Source organism: Oncorhynchus kisutch, linkage group LG12, assembly GCF_002021735.2.
Source record: "Oncorhynchus kisutch isolate 150728-3 linkage group LG12, Okis_V2, whole genome shotgun sequence".
Lineage (NCBI taxonomy): Eukaryota > Metazoa > Chordata > Actinopteri > Salmoniformes > Salmonidae > Oncorhynchus > Oncorhynchus kisutch.
In genome coordinates, this window is record NC_034185.2 from 21,336,619 (window position 1) to 21,354,705 (window position 18,087).

At 45.0% G+C, this 18,087-nt stretch overlaps 1 pseudogene; it reads left to right on the plus strand.

Moving 5' to 3' along the window:
- LOC109901360 (laminin subunit alpha-2-like) overlaps positions 1–18,087 on the plus strand; it is a 139,255-nt pseudogene that overhangs the window by 28,108 nt on the left and 93,060 nt on the right.

Below are 18,087 nucleotides of genomic sequence, written 5' to 3' on the forward strand. Positions count from 1 at the left end.
AGTAAAAAATTTTTTTTATATTTTTATATTTTTATCAAATATATATATATATATGTATACAGTGGGGAGAACAAGTATTTGATACACTGCCGATTCTTCAGATTTTAATTGGCATTTTATTGAGAGCCGGAAGTATGGAAGTATGCTTGGGGTCATTGTCTATTTGGAAGACCCATTTGCGATCAGGCTTTAACTTTACTGATGTCTTGAGATGTTGCTTCAATATACCCAAATAACTTTCCTACCTCATGATGCCATCTATTTTGTGAAGTGCACCAGTCCCTCCTGCAGCAAAGCACCCCCACAACATGATGCTGCCACCCCCGTGCTTCACGGTTGGGATGGTGTCCTTCGGCTTGCAAGCCTCCCCCTTTTTCCTCCAAACATAACGATGGTCATTATGGCCAAACAGTTCTATCTTTGCTTCATCAGACCAGAGGACATTTCTCCAAGAAGTACGATCTTTGTCCCCATGTGCAGTTGCAAACCGTAGTCTGGCTTTTTATGGCGGTTTTGGAGCAGTGGCTTCTTCCTTGCTGAGTTGCCTTTCAGGTTATGTCGATATAGGACTTGTTTTACTGTGGATATAGATACTTTTGTACCTGTTTCCTCTTTGCTGTTGTTCTGGGATTGATTTACACTTTTCGCACCAAAGTACGTTCATCTCTAGGAGACAGAAGGCGCCTCCTTCCTGAGCTATATGACGGCTGCGTGGTCCCATGGTGTTTATACTTGTGTACTATTGTTTGTACACATGAACGTGGTACCTTCAGGCTTTTGGAAATTGCTCCATACTTGTGGAGGTCTACAAGTTTTTTTCTGAGGTCTTGGCTGAATTCTTTCGAGTTCCCATGATATCAAGCAAAGAGGCACAGAGTTTGAAGGTAGGCCTTGAAATACATCCACAGGTACACCTCCAATTGACTCAAATTGTGTCAATTAGCCAATCAGAAGCTCCAAGCTGTTTAAAGGCACAGTCAACTTAGTGTATGTAAACTTCTCACCCCCTGGACATTATTATTTTTTTTTTTCCCACTTTATGGTGTGGGATCTTGTCTACAGTTAGGTGCCTGTGTGCACACCACAGGCACATAGCCTAGCTATACATAGCTTCACGTTTCGTTTGGTTGTTTGTTGTTTGTTGTTTCAGTGAGTTTCGATTTATTGAAAAAAATGTGGAACTCTATTCACGCTGCGCCTTGGTCTCATCATTACGACTAGCATGACAGAAGATCCCACCTCCAAAGGACCAAGCAGCGTGTACAGGAGGAGTGGACTTGGGAGGAGATTCTGGATGGTAAAGGACCCTGGACACAGGCTGGGGAGTATCGCCGTCCGAGGGAGGAGATTGAGGCAGCGAAAGCCGAACGGCGACGTTATGAGGAGTATTACCAACGAGGCAAGCACGAGAGGCAGCCCCAAAATATTTTTTTGGGGGGGGGGCACACTGGGGGGGGGCAGACTGGGGCCTCCAGCGATGAGCTGGAGACATATATGTCATCAGTACACGGGCAAGATGATGAGAGCAACAGGAGTGGGGGGAGACAGATATGAAACAAACCAAACCATTATCAATTTCTATTGGCCCAATAAAGATTGATGCAGGGGTGTGGATAGCTTCATTTGAACGACCTATTTTAGGCCTCAATGTTATTATGCAACTTGACTCTACATTGAACATTTCTGAAGGAAAGGTAACGTGGCAAATTAGGTAACTGCAAGGATCTACAGTTCAGAACTATCCTCTTTGGACTATGAAGAAACATGAGTGTGGAACCAGTGTGCTTGACAGGTGTTGTCTCACCTTGCACAAAACATTATCCCATTAGCAAGGAAGCTAAGGACGCTCTAAAGTAGTGATTAAAGATCTATGGCACATGGGTATAGTTGAAAAGACACAATGTAATCCAGCTACTCTGATGTATCCTACAGATACCACATTACGACTGTTGTGAGTTGGTTTGGATCAGCTCTCTGATGGGTTTATAGAGTCACATTAGGGACAAAATGGGAAGGTCCTTATCATGTTTGCTTATAACAAGGTCAGCAGTAAAAGTCCAGGGAAAATCACGATGGATACATGTCACTCATTGCAAGGTTGCCTGGAGAACAAAGAACTGATTGATTAGCATTTTATATTACTCTTCAATAACACAAACCCCAAAGCAAATCAGGGGGAGGAAAATAGATAAATTCGAAGAGGACAAATCATACAGGGAAGTAGATGGTCATTCTCCATCACCTCAGTGATGCTCCGCTCTTGAAATTATATTTCAAGAGCGGCATAGACTAAGATACAGTAGAATAGGACAAAATACAGTATACAGTATGAGATGAGTAATGCAAAATATGTAAACCTTATTAAAGTGACTAGTGTTACAATTATTAAAGTGGCCAGTGATTTCAAGTATATGTATAGGGCAGCAGCCTCTAATGTGCCAGTGATGGCTATTTAACAGTCTGATGGCCTTGAGACAGAAGCTGTTTTTCAGTCTCTCATTCCCAGCTTAGATGCACCTGTACTGACCTCGGCTTCTTGATGATAGCGGGGTGAACAGGCAGTGGCTTGGGTGGTTGTTTTCCTTGGTGATCTTTTTGGCATTCCTGTGACATTGAGTGCTGTAGGTGCAGATAGTTTGTTTCCGATGATGCGTTGGGCAGTCCGCACCACCCTCTGGAGATCCCTGCAGTTGCGGGCGGTGCAGTTGCCGAACCTGGCGGTGATCGGATGCTCTCAATTGTGCATCTGTAAAATTTTGTGAGAGTTTTAGGTGTCAAGTCAAATTTAATCTGCTTCTTGAGGTCGAAGAGGCTCTGTTGCGCCTTCTTCACCACACTGTCTGTGTGGGTGGACCATTTCAGTTTGTCAGTGATGTGTACGCCAAACTTGAAGCTTTCCACCTTCTCCACTGCGGTCCGTCAATATGGATAGGGGGGTTCTCCCTCTGCTGTTTCCTGAAGTCCACGATCAGCTCCTTTTGTTTTCTTGACGTTGGGTGAGAGGTTCTTTTCCTGGCACCACACTCCCAGGGCCCTCACCTCCTCCCTGTAGGCTGTCTTGTCATTGTTGGTAATCAGGCCTACTACTGTTGTGTCATCTGCAAACTTGATGATTGAGTTGGAGGTGTGCGTGGCTACGCTGTCATGGGTGAACAGGGAGTACAGGAGGGGGCTGAGCACACATCCTTGTGGGGCCCCAGTGTTGAGGATCAGCGGTGGTGTTTTTTCTAACTTCAGCACCATGGGGCAGCCGTAAGGAAGTCCAGTACCCAGTTGCACAGGGCAGGGTACAGACCCAGGGCCTGGAGCTTAATGATGATCTTGGGAGGTACTATGGTCGTGAATGCTGAGCTATAGTCAATGAACAGCATTCTTATATAGGTATTCCTCTTGTCCAGGTGGAACAGGGCAGTGTGCAGTGGGATTGCTTCGTCTGTGGATCTGTTGGGGCGGTAAGCAAATTGAAGTGGGTCTAGGGTGTCAGGTAAGGTAGAGGTGATATGATCCTTGACTAGTCTCTCAAAGCACTTCATGATGACAGAAGTGAGTGCTATGGGGCGATAGTCATTTAGTTCAGTTACCTTTGCTTTCTTGGGTACAGGAACAATGGTGGACATCTTGAAGCATGTGGGGACAACAGACATGGGATAGGGAGAGATTGAATATGTCCGTATACAGTCCAGCCAGCTGGTCTGCACATGCTCTAAGGACGCGACTAGGTTGCTCTCTGGGCTGGCAGCCTTGTGAGGGTTAACACGCTTAAATGTCTTACTCAAGCCGGCCACAGAGAAAGAGAGCCCATAGTCCTTGGTAGCGGGCTGCGTCGGTGGCACTGTGTTATCCTCAAAGCGAAGAAGGTGTTTAGCTTGTCCGGAAGCAAGACGTCGGTGTCCGCAAAGTGGCTGGTTTTCCCTTTGTAGTCTGTGATTGTCTGTAGACCCTGCCACATACGTCTCGTGGCTGAGCCGATAAATTGCGACTCCACTTTGTCTATATACTTACCTTTTGCCGTGTTTGATTGCCTTACTGATGGAATAACTATCCTGTTTGTATTCGGCCATATTCCAAGTCACCTTGCCATGGTTAAATGCGATGGTTCGCAGTTTTTCGCGAATGCTGCCATCTATTCACGGTTTCTGGTTAGGGTAGGTTTTAATAGTTACAGTGGGTACAATTCCTCCTATACACTTTATGATATACTCTGTCACCATATCAGTATATTTGCCTATTTTGTTCTTGGAGGCTACCTGGCACATGTCCCAGTCCGCGTGATCAAAACAATCTTGAAGCGTGGATTCCGATTGGTCAGACCAGCGACAAATAGTCCTTAACACAGGTACTTACTGTTTGACGTTCTGCCTATAGCAAGGGAGGAGAAAAATTGAGGTTAGAGCAGATTTGCCAAAGGGAGTGCGGGGAGGTCCTTGTAGGCATCCTGGAAGTTGGAGCAGCAGTGGTTGAGTGTTTTAGCAGCATGTGTACTACAGTGTGTTGATAAACTTTGCTAATGTTTTCCTCAAATTTGCTTTGTAAAAATCTACAGCTACACTAAATGCGGCCTCAGGAGATATGTGGTTTCCAGTTTGCATAAAGTTCAGTGAAGCTCTTTAAGATCTGGACTGGAAACTGTCGCCGGAAGCTCTGGACTGAGGAGGTGCACTGTAGGTCTGGTGCGTGGTGCCGGCACAGGTGGTGAGTGTGGAGTGCGGAGAGGAGGCACAGGACGTACTGAACTGTGGAGGTGCACTGGAGGCCTGGTGCGTGGGACCGGTACAGGTGGCACTGGGCTGATGACACGCACCTCAGGGCGAGTAAGGAGAGGAGGCACAGGATGTACTGGACTATGGAGGTGCACTGGAGGCCTGGTGCGTGGGACCGGTACAGGTAGCACCGGGATGATAACACGCACCTCAGGGCTAGTGAGGAGAGGAGGCACAGGACGTACTGGACATACTGGACTATGGAGGTGCACTGGAGGCCTGGTGCGTGGGACCGGTACAGGTGGCACTGGGCTGATGAAACGCACCTCAGGGCGAGTGAGGAGAGGAGGCATAGGACGTACGGGACTGTGTAGGCACACTGGAGACCTGATGCGTGGGACTGGTACAGGTGGCACCGGGCTGATGAAACGCACCTCAGGGCGAGTGCGGAGAGGAGGCACAGGACTTACTGGACTGTTGAGGCGCACTGGAGGCCTAATGAGTGGGACCGGTACCGGGCTGGGGACATGCACCTCAGGGCGAGTGCGAGGAGCAGGAACAGGACGTACTGGGCTGTGGAGGCGCACTGGAGGCCTGGTGCGTGAGACCGGTACAGGTGGCACCGGGCTGATGACACGCACCTCAGGGCGAGTGCGGGGAAGAGGAACTGACTGGGAACACGCACTTGAGGGAGAGTGCGAGGAGCTGGCACAGGACGCACTGGGTTTCGAAGGTACACTCGAGACCTGGTGTGTATAGCCGGCATCAATTGTTCCGGAACTTTAACACACGTTTCAGGACGAGTACGGAGAGCTGACTCAGGTGGCACCAATCTGACAACACGCTCCTTTATTCCAAATCTGTGCGTCCACCACCAACTCAACAACTCCCCCATTTCTCTCTCCTCCAAATCCTCCTTCTTTTCCCAGACTGGCTCTGGTTTACTCCTCGGCTCCGCCGACTGCTCCATGTGCCCGTTTGGGGGGGGGGGGGGGTTCTGTGGCCTACCTCGTTGGTATAACTCCTCGTAACTACGCCTTTCCACTTTTTTGCTGCCTCTATTTCCTCCTTTGGACGGCGATACTCCCCAGCCTGCTTCCAGGGTCCTGCTCCATCCAGGATCTCCTCCCAGGTCCATTCCTCCTGACCACGCTGCTTGTTCCTTTGGTGGTGGGATCTTCTGTCACGTTCGTCGTATGAATGAGACCAAGGTGCAGTGTGAATAGAGTTCCACATATTTATTTAATAAATCGAAACTCGGTGAAACAAAAACCACAAACAACCAAACGAAACGTGAAGCTACTGGTGTGCACACAGGCACCTAACTGTAGACAAGATCCCACACCAGAAAGTGGGAAAAAGGGCTGCCTAAATATGATCCCCAATCAGAGACAACGATAAACAGCTGTCTCTGATTGGGAACCATATCAGGCCAACATAGATATACAAAAACCCATAGACCTACAAAAACCCTAGACATACAAAAAAAACTAGAGTACCCACCCTAGTCACACCCTGACCTAACCAAAATATATAGAAAACAGAGATATCTAAGGTCAGGGCGTGACACTCGCGGCCCCACAGTTTGGGAACCACTGGAATAAAAGCCTGACTATGACACATGAAGACATTATTTACAATACACAAACATGGAAAGAAGAAATGCAATCCATGGGGGATTTGAATTGGTCCTGTAATGGGTAATGCTTTCATGTCTCTTTCTTTTCCCCAGGTGAGATAATGTATCTAGCCACTCAAAGCTACAGAAACCTGGCTTTGGCTGTGTTGGCATGCAAAATGAATGTCCGTTGCGATTTGTTGACAGAAGCTCAGGGATGATGGCATTTAAAAGTGTTGATTTTGCCAAGTGTTTATCTGTCAGTGCATGCAATGATTAATAATCTAAGATTCAACCAGAAAACAACAATCACCACCAGTTGTTACAGATTATGTTTGTTAGCAGAGTTTCTCTCAACGTGTGTTAGTCATACTTTATAAAATGTTAACGGCATCAGTTCAATGTTTTCACATTAGTTATTATTTTAATTGCTTTTATGTATCTACTATGTGATATTGGGAGAGAGGGAACGTCTGTCCCAGGGGTGTGTGGGCTGTCACAGTGTGTGAGTGCCAGTATAGCACATCCTCCTCATCCAGATGCTGTGTGTGTGTGTGTGTGTGTGTGTGTGTGTGTGTGTGTGTGTGTGTGTGTGTGTGTGTGTGTGTGTGTGTGTGTGTGTGTGTGTGTGTGTGTTTGTGTGTGTACATCTTCCAGGAAAACGTAAACGTGGCGGGGGAAAATTGTGACCACTGCAAGCTGGGTTTCCACCATCTCCTGGGTGAGCGTCTCCGCGGCTGCGAGAAGTGCTACTGTTCCAGCATAGCTAGCAACTGCTCCGACTCCCACTGGACCTACAGTAATGTAAAAGACAACGCCAGGCCTCACTCTCTCATTTCCCCCCACTAACACAACTCATTAGTGCCTCCTGCCTGGTATTGCGCGGCCTGCCGAGTTAAGTCTCTCCTAGCCGGCCTTATTAAATCAGGGTGCTGAGGGCTGGGCTGATGACAAGGTGGAGTGCAGGTGGAGGAACAAGGCATAGCCCCACACACACACACATCCATAAATACAGGCTGATTTATACTACACAACACACTCTGACACGTTGACAGGATTAGTTGGGCGAGGGTCAGAGGTTGATGATCTGCAGAGGGTGATTTGGATAAGCAGGGGATGCTGGGGGGTGGTTGGGTGTAGACAAGCAAGGGAGTGGCATGTAGCCTAGAAGTTAGAGTGTTGGGACAGTAATCGAAATGTCTCCCGTTTGAATCCCGAGCCAACAAGGTGAACAAAATATGTCGATGTGCCTTTGAGCAAGGCATTTAACCCTAGTTGCTCCTGTAAGTCTCTCTGGACAAGAGTGTCTGCTAAATTACTAAATTGTACAAAAATGGGGGAGGGCAGTAAAGACAGGCCTGTCACTGGATTACAGGGCCTGATTTACTGTGTAATACTACATGTGACAGACAGCTAGGCATCTGTCTCTGCAATTAACCTGACCTTGAGTTCTCCCTTCAATCCACCATTTGCTTTAATCACTGTGTGTAGATGTGGGGTGGGGGAGGTGTCTATAAGGGTGTAAATTTAATCTGTTTGTGGAGAAGACCATCTTCAACCTGTAATGACACAAAGGAATCAGCCATCGTCATTATCAGTGGAACAGTTAATCAGCCTGTGCCCTCAATGAACCTGTACCTCTTTATCTTAATGAACCTGTACCTCTTTATCCTAATGAACCTGTACCTCTTTATCCTAATGAACCTGTACCTCTTTATCCTAATGAACCTGTACCTATTTATCCTAATGAACCTGTACCTCTTTATCCTAATGAACCTGTACCTCTTTATCCTAATGAACCTGTACCTCTTTATCCTAATGAACCTGTACCTCTTTATCCTAATGAACCTGTACCTCTTTATCCTAATGAACCTGTACCTCTTTATCCTAATGAACCTGTACCTCTTTATCCTAATGAACCTGTACCTCTTTATCCTAATGAACCTGTACCTCTTTATCCTAATGAACCTGTACTTCTTTATCGTAATGAACCTGTACCTCTTTATCCTAATGAACCTGTACCTCTTTATCCTAATGAACCTGTACCTATTTATCCTAATGAACCTGTACCTCTTTATCCTAATGAACCTGTACATCTTTATCTTAATGAACCTGTACCTCTTTATCCTAATGAACTTGTACCTCTTTATCTTAATGAACCTGTACCTCTTTATCCTAATGAACCTGTACCTCTTTATCTTAATGAACCTGTACCTCTTTATCTTAATGAACCTGTACCTCTTTATCCTAATGAACCTGTACCTCTTTATCCTAATGAACCTATACCTCTTTATCCTAATGAACCTGTACCTCTTCATCCTAATGAACCTGTACCTCTTTATCCTAATGAACCTGTACCTCTTTATCCTAATGAACCTGTACCTCTTTATCCTAATGAACCTGTACCTCTTCATCCTAATGAAACTGTACCTCTTTATCCTAATGAACCTGTACCTCTTTATCCTAATTAATTTGTACCTATTTATCCTAGTGAACCTGTACCTCTCCATCCTAATAAACCTGTACCTATTTATCCTATTGAACCTGTGCCTTTTTATCCTAATGAATCTGTACCTCTCCATCCTAATGAATCTGTACCTCTCCATCCTAATGAATCTGTACCTCTCCATCCTAATGAACCTGTACCTCTTTATCCTAATGAACCTGTACCTCTCCATCCTAATGAATCTGTACCTCTCCATCCTAATGAATCTGTACCTGTCCATCCTAGTGAACCACTACATCTTTATCCTAATGAACCTGTACCCCTCCATCCTAGTGAACCTCTACATCTTTATCCTAATGAATCTGTACCTCTCCATCCTAGTGAATCTGTACCTCTCAATCCTAGTGAACCTGTACCTCTCCATCCTAGTGAACCTGCACCTCTCCATCCTAATGAACCTGTAATCGTCAGGATCACCTGTAATCGTCAGGATCACATAATCCACTTGATCAAATATTTACAAGGTTAATCTAGAAAACAAGGCAGCAAATGTACTTTATTCTACGGTTTAGGATATTCACTTGGCAGATCTAGAAAAAAAATGAGAGGGAAGAGAAAAAACATGGGGAAAAAAATAACATGATCATAGGCTGGCAAGGGGAAATGTCTTGTATAAATCGCAGGCTGCCAGACAGGAGTATTCATGGTGATTTAAGGAAGAGGGAACACGAGGGGTGTCAAACCGTGATGTATTTCCCTCTGCCTCGCACATAGAATATAAATCACAGAAAAATATCTCAACCAAAATCTGACTGTGGAATTTATTTTTCTATATTTATCTCGACCCAGGAAGAGTCATCTCTGTGTTCATTGGAGGGGGAAAAATGGCAAATTAGTGTTTTGAGATTGCCATCAACTGTTCTTAAAACAATGACAATCTGTAGATAATGCAGTCCTACTGCATTTTAAACTAGAGGCAGAATTTTTCAATATTTGAAGGGACAATTCCGTAAGCTTATGAGGGATACTATGCTACACGTCATCCTCCATTATATGCTGCTGCCTTCTTGGCAAGCTCTCCTGTGCAAAAGAGACTCTGTGTCTTAATGGGCTTTTCCTGTTTAAATAAAGGTTAAATAAATAGAGTAAGGGCTACATAACACTCTCATAACAAGGACATAACATATGTCATAACCAGTCACAAGCTCTCTGTGTGCATTGTTGAATATTTCAATCCTATCTGGTGGGATTCTGTTCAGGAGACATCCATGGCTGGCTGGTCCCTGACAGAGGCGGATGGGGAGGGGAAGGTGTGGCCCACCCCAAGCAGAGACAGAGCCTGGCCCCAGATACTCAGCAATAATAACCAGGAGGCCAGGAGACACCTTCCTGCTGTCTACTACTGAAAAGCGCCTGGAGGGTACCTGAGCAGCAAGGTCCGCACACAACAGCCCTCTTTCTCTCTCACATACACTCAAACACAACTGTATTGTGCAGTCTTACATTGTCATTACACAAGGATGATCTGTGCTCTGCTGTACTGAAGTATAACACAGCTGTTGTGGTCTTCTGTTGCATTCATCGTGTCTTTTGAAAGTTTATGTACTTTGTACTCTGAAGTTGTACTATTTATTTATGGAGTTTATGTAAGGGCTTTTTGTATATTGTTTGTATATAAGTTTCTTATCTTTTCTCCTCATAGGCTTTGCATGTCTTCGCATCCCATTGTCTCTAACACATTCTATTCCCCCGCAGTGCATTCTGGAGGAAAACATGAACTCTGTAATAATGTATTTTTCTCTAACAAAAGTCTTCGGGCATCAGGGTTTACTCTGCTCTCCCTAATGTCAAAAGGCATGTCATTATGAGCTTTATATAGGGGTCCACAGTAGCGAACTAACGTGTGTGTGTGTGTGTGTGTGTGTGTGTGTGTGTGTGTGTGTGTGTGTGTGTGTGGCAGTCGAGCAGGATTTCAGTAAAAGGATCAGACACTAAAGCAGAGAATTATCTCATGCTAGCGTGGCGCTCAAAGCCCAACACAATTACTCCTGTACATCCGTGGTGCCATGTTTCATCCCATGAATTATCACCATTGTGACATGCATTAAAAGTGACTCATTTCTAATGAAAAAGAGAAATTGTTAAATTTCGTTCCAGTTCCTACCAACGTCTATGACTGCTCATGAGTCTCATTCTGTATAACATGGCAAAGGATGACAGTTTTGGGCTTTATGTTTATGTTTATGTTTATGTGGGGGAGGCTTTTTGTGGTTTACTATGTCCTTCCCTCTCCCAATAGAGTTTGTATCACTGTTGAGTTAGAGTTCTTGAGATTGAGGTAACACCGACCAGAGTACCACCACACAATGATTAGAATGATTAGAATGAAATGAATACAATCTAGTCCTCAAAAGAAAATGACAGCTACAGTGCCTTCAGAAAGTCACACAATACCCCATAATGTCAAAGTGGAATATTTTTTTTTCTTTCGAAATTTGTATAAATTAATTTAAAATGAAAAGCTGAAATGTCTTGTCAATAAGTATTCAATCTCTTAAATACTAAATAAGTTCAGGAGTACAAATGTGCTTATTAACAAGTCACATAATAAGTTCATGGACTTTGTAGCAATAATAGTGTTTAACATGATTCTTTAACGACTTCTTCATCTCTGTACCCCACATATTCAATTATCTGAATGTCCCTTTGAGCATGGTGAAGTTATTACTTACACATTGGATTGTGTATCAATAGACCCAGTCACTACAAAGATACAGGCATTGCTGAAGAGGAAGGAAACCGCTCAGAGATTTCACCATTAGGCCAGTGGAGACTTAATGAGTTTAATGGCTGTGATAGGAGGAAATGGAGGATGGATCAACAACATTGTAGTTACTCCACAATACTAACCTAAATTAGATAGTGAAAAGAAGGAAGCCTGTACAGAATAAAACATATTCTAAAACATGCATCCTGTTTGCAATAAGGTACTAAAGTAACCTGCAAAAGTGTGGCAAAATAATTAACTTTGTGTTCTGAATACAAAGCGTTATGTTTGGGGCCAATCCAACACAACACATCACTGAGTACCACTCTTTAATATGATCAAGCACTGAGGTGGCTGTTATGGGTTTGACATTGGCCAAGTCTAGGGACTAGTTTTTTAGGATAAAATAAATGGAACAGAGCTAAGCACAGGCAAAATCCTAGAGAATCCTGGTTCAGTCTGCTTTCCACCAGACACTGGGAGACAAATTCACCTATCAGCAGGACAATAACTTAAAACACAAGGTCAAATGTACACTGGAGTTGCTTACCAAGATGACATTGAATGTTACTGAGTGGCCTAGTTACAGTTTTGACTTAAATCGGCTTACAAATCTATGGCAAGACTTGAACATGGCTGTCTAGAAATGATCAACAACCAACTTGACAGAGCTTGAATAATAAAAAATAAAAAAAATGTACAAATACAAATACTACAATTCAGGTGTGCAAAACTCTTAAAGACTTACCCAGAAAGACTCACAGCTGTAATCACTGACAAAATGGATTGTAACATGTATTGACCCAGGTGTCATGCCCTGACCATAGAGAACCTTTTTATGTCTCTATTTGTGTGATTTGGGTGGGCATTCTATGTTCTGTTTTCTATGTTTTTGTATTTCTATGTTTTGGCTGGGTATGGTTCTCAATCAGGGACAGCTGTCTATCATTGTCTCTGATTGGGAATCACAATTAGGCAACCTTTATCCTTTTCCTCCAGCAACGAGTCCAGGGCCCGCAACGAGGGTCCCCAGTCCGGGGCGCGCAACGAGTGTCCCCAGTCCGAGGGTCCCCAGCGAAGATAACCATCCAGCCAGGATGGGTTGTGCAGGCTCTACGCTCGAGACCTCCAGTGCGCCTCCACGGCCCAGCGATGGCCTCCAGTCCGGAGCCTCCAGCGACGGCCTCCAGTCCGGAGCTTCCAGCGACGGTCTCCTGTCCGGGGCCTCCAGCGACGGTCCCCAGTCCGGGGCCTCCAGCGACGGTCTCCAGTCCGGAGCCTCCAACGACGGTCCCCAGTCCGGGGCCCGAAACGAGGGTCCCCAGTCCAGGGCCCGCAGCGAGGGTCTCCCCAGTACGGAGCCAGCAGCGAGGGTTCCCAGTCCGGGGCCCGCAACGAGGGTTCCCAGTCCGGGGCCCGCAACGAGGGTTCCCAGTCCGTGGCCCGCAGCGAGTGTGCTCAGTCCAGGGTCGGCGACGAGGGTCCTCGCACCAGAGGCGCCACCAAAGTGGGGTGAGCCAGAGGTGGAGCGGGGTCTGCGTCCCGTACCAGAGCTGGGGGGGGGGGGGGGGGGTACTGTCGCTGACCTTAGAGAGACTTTTTATGTCTCTATTTGCTTTGGTCAAGGTGTGATTTGGGTGGGCATTCCATGTTCTGTTTTCTATGTTTTTGTATTTCTATGTTTTGGCCGGTTAGGGTTCACAATCAGGGACAGCTGTCTATCGTTGTCTCTGATTGGGAATTATACTTAGGCAGCCGTTTTCCCTTTTGTCTTTGTGGGAAGTTGTATTTGTTAGTACTGTAGCCCTTGTAAGCTTCACGGTCGTTTTTGTTATTTCTTGTTTTGTTGGCGACATTTTAACAAATAAAAGAAAATGTACGCTCACCACTCTGCACTTTGGTCCTCCTTGAACGATGGCCATGACACCAGGATTTTGAATACTTATGTAAATGAGATTTTTCTGTATGTATACTTTGTCATTATGGGGTATATTGTATAGATGGGTGAGAAAAAAATCTATGTAATCCATTTTGAATTCAGGCTGTAACACAACAAAATGTGGAATAAATCAAGGGCTACATGTATGAATACATTTCTGAAGGCACTGTATACATTCACTTGTTCGACAATCAGCAAAAAAGTAGCATCTTAATTGTTGCCAAATTTTGTAAGTACTTCCTGACCACGTCCACCTCTGATGGTGACAGATTTACAGGAGACAGTAAAACCTATAAACCTGCATAAAAATCGCAGATGAACTTTTCTCTTCAGAAATCTCCACGCGTTGATTGACTATTGCCCCGGTGCCGAGGGCTGCCTCCTTGCCTTCCCCAGCCGAGCAAAGTGAAAGGAATAGCACCAATTACTGCAGCTGCCTCTTCACTGAGTTGTGTCCTATCACGGGTAATAGACTATTATGATGATAAATGAACCCATCTCGACAGCGCTTGCCTGAGTACACACTTCAGCACTTTCTCCCAGTGAGGAACGGAGCCATTACCACTCGTCTTCAGATTGACAAGGCCGACAGAGCAGCCTGCGCAGAGAGAACCAGCGCACAGGAGAATATGTATGAGTGGGTGCCAGTGATAGTTTTACCCATATGAATGTATTTATTTACTATGTGTGTTTGGCTTCCTTGGTTGTACGAGGTAGTCCTTTCTGGGGACCTATAGACTAGAGACTGAGAGAGTGCCACTTATAGGATGCTATCGGAGCTCTGAATAGACACTGTGCTCCTCTGTCCCACTTGAAAGTAGAGAGGAAGATATTTAGCCACTCCAAGCCTGTCCCAGACTGCAGCTCCAGACTGCATGCTGTAGTTAACACTGTGATTCACCTCTATTCCCTCCACACTGCAGGGGGAGAGGCTGCAGGGCACACACAGCCTTATTCCCAGGCAATGCCACTTATGTAAATGTCCAATGAAGTGCAACAAGGAAGCCTCCAAAGTTTCCTCCTCATTCAGCGGATACTGGAGTAGATCATCTTTTGTTGATACAAATGTTGCATTTTTTTTTGCTTTGATAGAGCTCTATTAAAAATATATTGGTTGCTTAGAAACAACTTAGTCCTGTGTGGCTCAGTTGGTAGAGCATGGCGCTTGCCACGCCAGGGTTGTGGGTTTTATTCACAGGACAGAAATGTATGCACTCACTACTGTAAGTCGCTCTGGATAAGAGGGTCTTCTAAATGACAAAAATTTAATTGTCAGATGCTGTGTGTTTTCTTATACAGTACTTGCCAAATATTTAAATGATACTCCAACCGTTTAAGTAAATGTCTTAGTTCTTATGATTTAACCCAAATACTTCCCAAAAACATGGTGGAAATGTCTCCATAAAGCACACCAACACAAACACATGGTTACAGATGGACAAACAAGCAGGGAAATTCTTGCAGCTTTTGAGGCAGCATTAGCCTTTGTCCCAGATGTGTTCACTTTGGACCATCTCATTCGGGCCAGGAAAAGTGTTTCCCAGATGTGAGTGTTTCCAAACCCTAGTTTTGGACCCCCACCATCACCCACTATGCACAAACTAAACAGGACCCCATTTTGTAGGCAGTCAGAGGCTCTGAGCAGAGCCCCCTCTTTGTAGCTGTCCTGTGAGTGGCCGGTGGGAAAACACACATTGATGCTTCCTGGATATTAAAGTCAACAGAGCTAGGGCCCAGGGCTCGTAATAGGGGAGCAGATTTGAGGATCCCGGTGTCATGGTGAGACTTGTTTTAAGAACCCAGTAGATGGATCGAAGGTCTGTTGTTTATTTTCTGAAATGTGGGCGCTGATCACCCCCTGTTTGCTCTCTCTACCACTCTCTATCTCTCTGTCTCTCTGGGCATATTTGTTGTGGGATGGCTAGCCACTCTGGCTTTCTGTCTCTGTCCTAACACGGCCTCCCCTGTGATCTATAAAAGTGGATCCTAACTCCAGAGTCCTCTCTTCACAGGCCTCTCTTTATTTGTCCTATAATTCAATGTGTCCTCATGTAGCAAAACACACGTTTTTTATGATTGTTCAGAATCAGCCATGGTGCTCCAGTAGGATTGTGAGATATACAATTTGATCCTGGACAAAGAGATCCTACTGCGACGTAGATGGTTTATTGATGTGAGTGTCCTGATAGGAGTGCTTTTGATGCTACTAACAAGAGGATTAGATCTGTCTCATTAGTGGTGTGTCTGACGCTTGTTGTTGCTCCTTAACAAAAGGTTAGATTTTCCCTGCTCCTCCCACCAACAATGCACTTCACCTTCATAGACCAGCCCCTTTGTTCCACAAAGGTTGAGGTGTTCTCAGTGTGAACTGGATTTCTGTGAGTTAAGAGGTTGTCATGACATTATATTAGGACCTGCAGTCTGTACATGACTCACTTTAGCCCTTGTTTATCTCGCATCCTGTGTACAAACAAATAATGCTGTATTTCAACGCTTCTCTGCATTCATTTTGCCAGTGAACCATGGTTGGTTACAACGGGAACATTTTTATTAATCTATGTTGGTTGTCTGCACAGCTGTTCATGAGTCATATCACAATAATACATGCATAGACATCAATGATGCCAAAACACATGATGCCAAAACACACATTAAAAGAGCTCTGGCTCTGGTGCATGTGTCTCACTGCTGTTGCTGGTCTCCTAACCAGGGGATGATGGTGCTAGTAAGGCCCTGAGTTTTCCCTGACCACATGATCTGACCTGGACAAACTGTTATGGACAGAGCTACAGCCTAGGTAGGTCACATGCTCGGACCTGGACAAACTGTTACAGACTAGGCAGGTCACATGATCTGACCTGGACAAACTGTTACAGACTAGGCAGGTCACATGATCTGACCTGGACAAACTGTTACAGACTAGGCAGGTCACATGATCTGACCTGGACAAACTGTTACAGACTAGGTAGGTCACATGATCTGACCTGGACAAACTGTTACAGACTAGGCAGGTCACATGATCTGACTTGGACAAACTGTTACAGACTAGGCAGACTAGTGATTTGCCCTCCAGGTCTTAGTCAAAGGTTCTCCATGGTCAGAAAACAACAGGGCCTTTTCATTGAACACATCAGCGCCCCCAGAGCTCCCTGTTATAGCCTCAGCAGGGGGCCAGGAGATAGAGCGGCTTAATAGCACCAAGATGAGAGGGCCCCTTTCTAGCAGGAAAAACACAACACACATGTCTGCTTTGTTTGGGGAGCTGGAGCAGCCAGAGGAGAACATAGGAAACATAGAGAGAGAACAAAGACAGATAGACAAATCCAAAGGAGGCGGGGGAGGATAGGCTGTCCTAGATCTGAGAATGTGTAGCCAACTGTACCAGACAGACATTTTGGGAATGCAGTCATCATTCGAACAATCACACACTCCTAGTTGTGGAAAATAGACATCCTAATCTTCAGGAGCCCAGTGCCTGTAAAACTGTGTCCATCTTTAAGGATCTTTGTTTTAAAACTGTTTGTAATGCATCTGGCGAGTACAGCCTCTTCAGTATTACTCCCAGGAATGGAAGTGTGCCACTATAAAACCTGTCCCTTAACGCTCATTACACACCGCTCGTAATGTCACCGAAGAGGTGTGGAGATTTGTTGGTGGTGTTGGGTCATTTCATACTCCACTGGGATTTAAAGGGGACTCTTGATCATTTTCAACTTTATATCCCGGTTTACTAATACAATAACTCCTATAACCCTCACTATACATGTACTGCATGCCTAATGTCAGTCCTTGTCTTTACATGCTATTACATTGTTAAAGTTCCTTTGATGGTGGTAACCCATTTTCTTCTATGCAGCGCAAGTTAGCATACTGTAATGTACAATGTGACAGGTTACTTAAAATGTTGCCTTGTGTTTGTTTACACATCTCCGCCTATGGAGGAAGTCTCATATGATATGAGTTTCATATGACGCAGGAGAGAAAGGCCAGGATATCAGGGTTAACTCTGCTCCTAATGTCATCATAGGGGTAAATGTATGTAGCCTCATAAGCATGGACATACAACTACACTGAACAAAAATATAAATGCAACATGCAAGAATTTCAAAGATTTTACTGAGTTACAGTTCATATAAGGAAATAAGTCAATTGAAATGAATTCATCAGGCGCTAATCTATGGATTTCACATGATTAGGAATACAGATATATGCGTCTGTTGGTCACAGATACCTTTAAAAAAGGTAGGGGAGTGGATCAGAAAACCAGTCACTATCTGGTGTGACCACCATTTGTTTCAAGTAGCACGGCACATCTCCTTCGCATAGAGTTGATCAGGCTGCTTATTCTGGTCCCACTCCTCTTCAATGGCTGTGCGAAGTTGCTGGATATTGACGGGAACTGGAACGTGCGGTCGTAAATGTCGATCCATAGCATCCCAAACATGCTCAATGGGTGAAATGTCTGGTGAGTATGCAGGCTATGGAAGAACTGGGACATTTTCAGATTCCAGGGCAGATCCTTGGAACATGGGGCATTATCATGCTGAAACACAGGGTGATGGCAGAGGATGAATGGCACGACAATGGGCCTCAGGATCTCGTCACGGTATCTCTGGG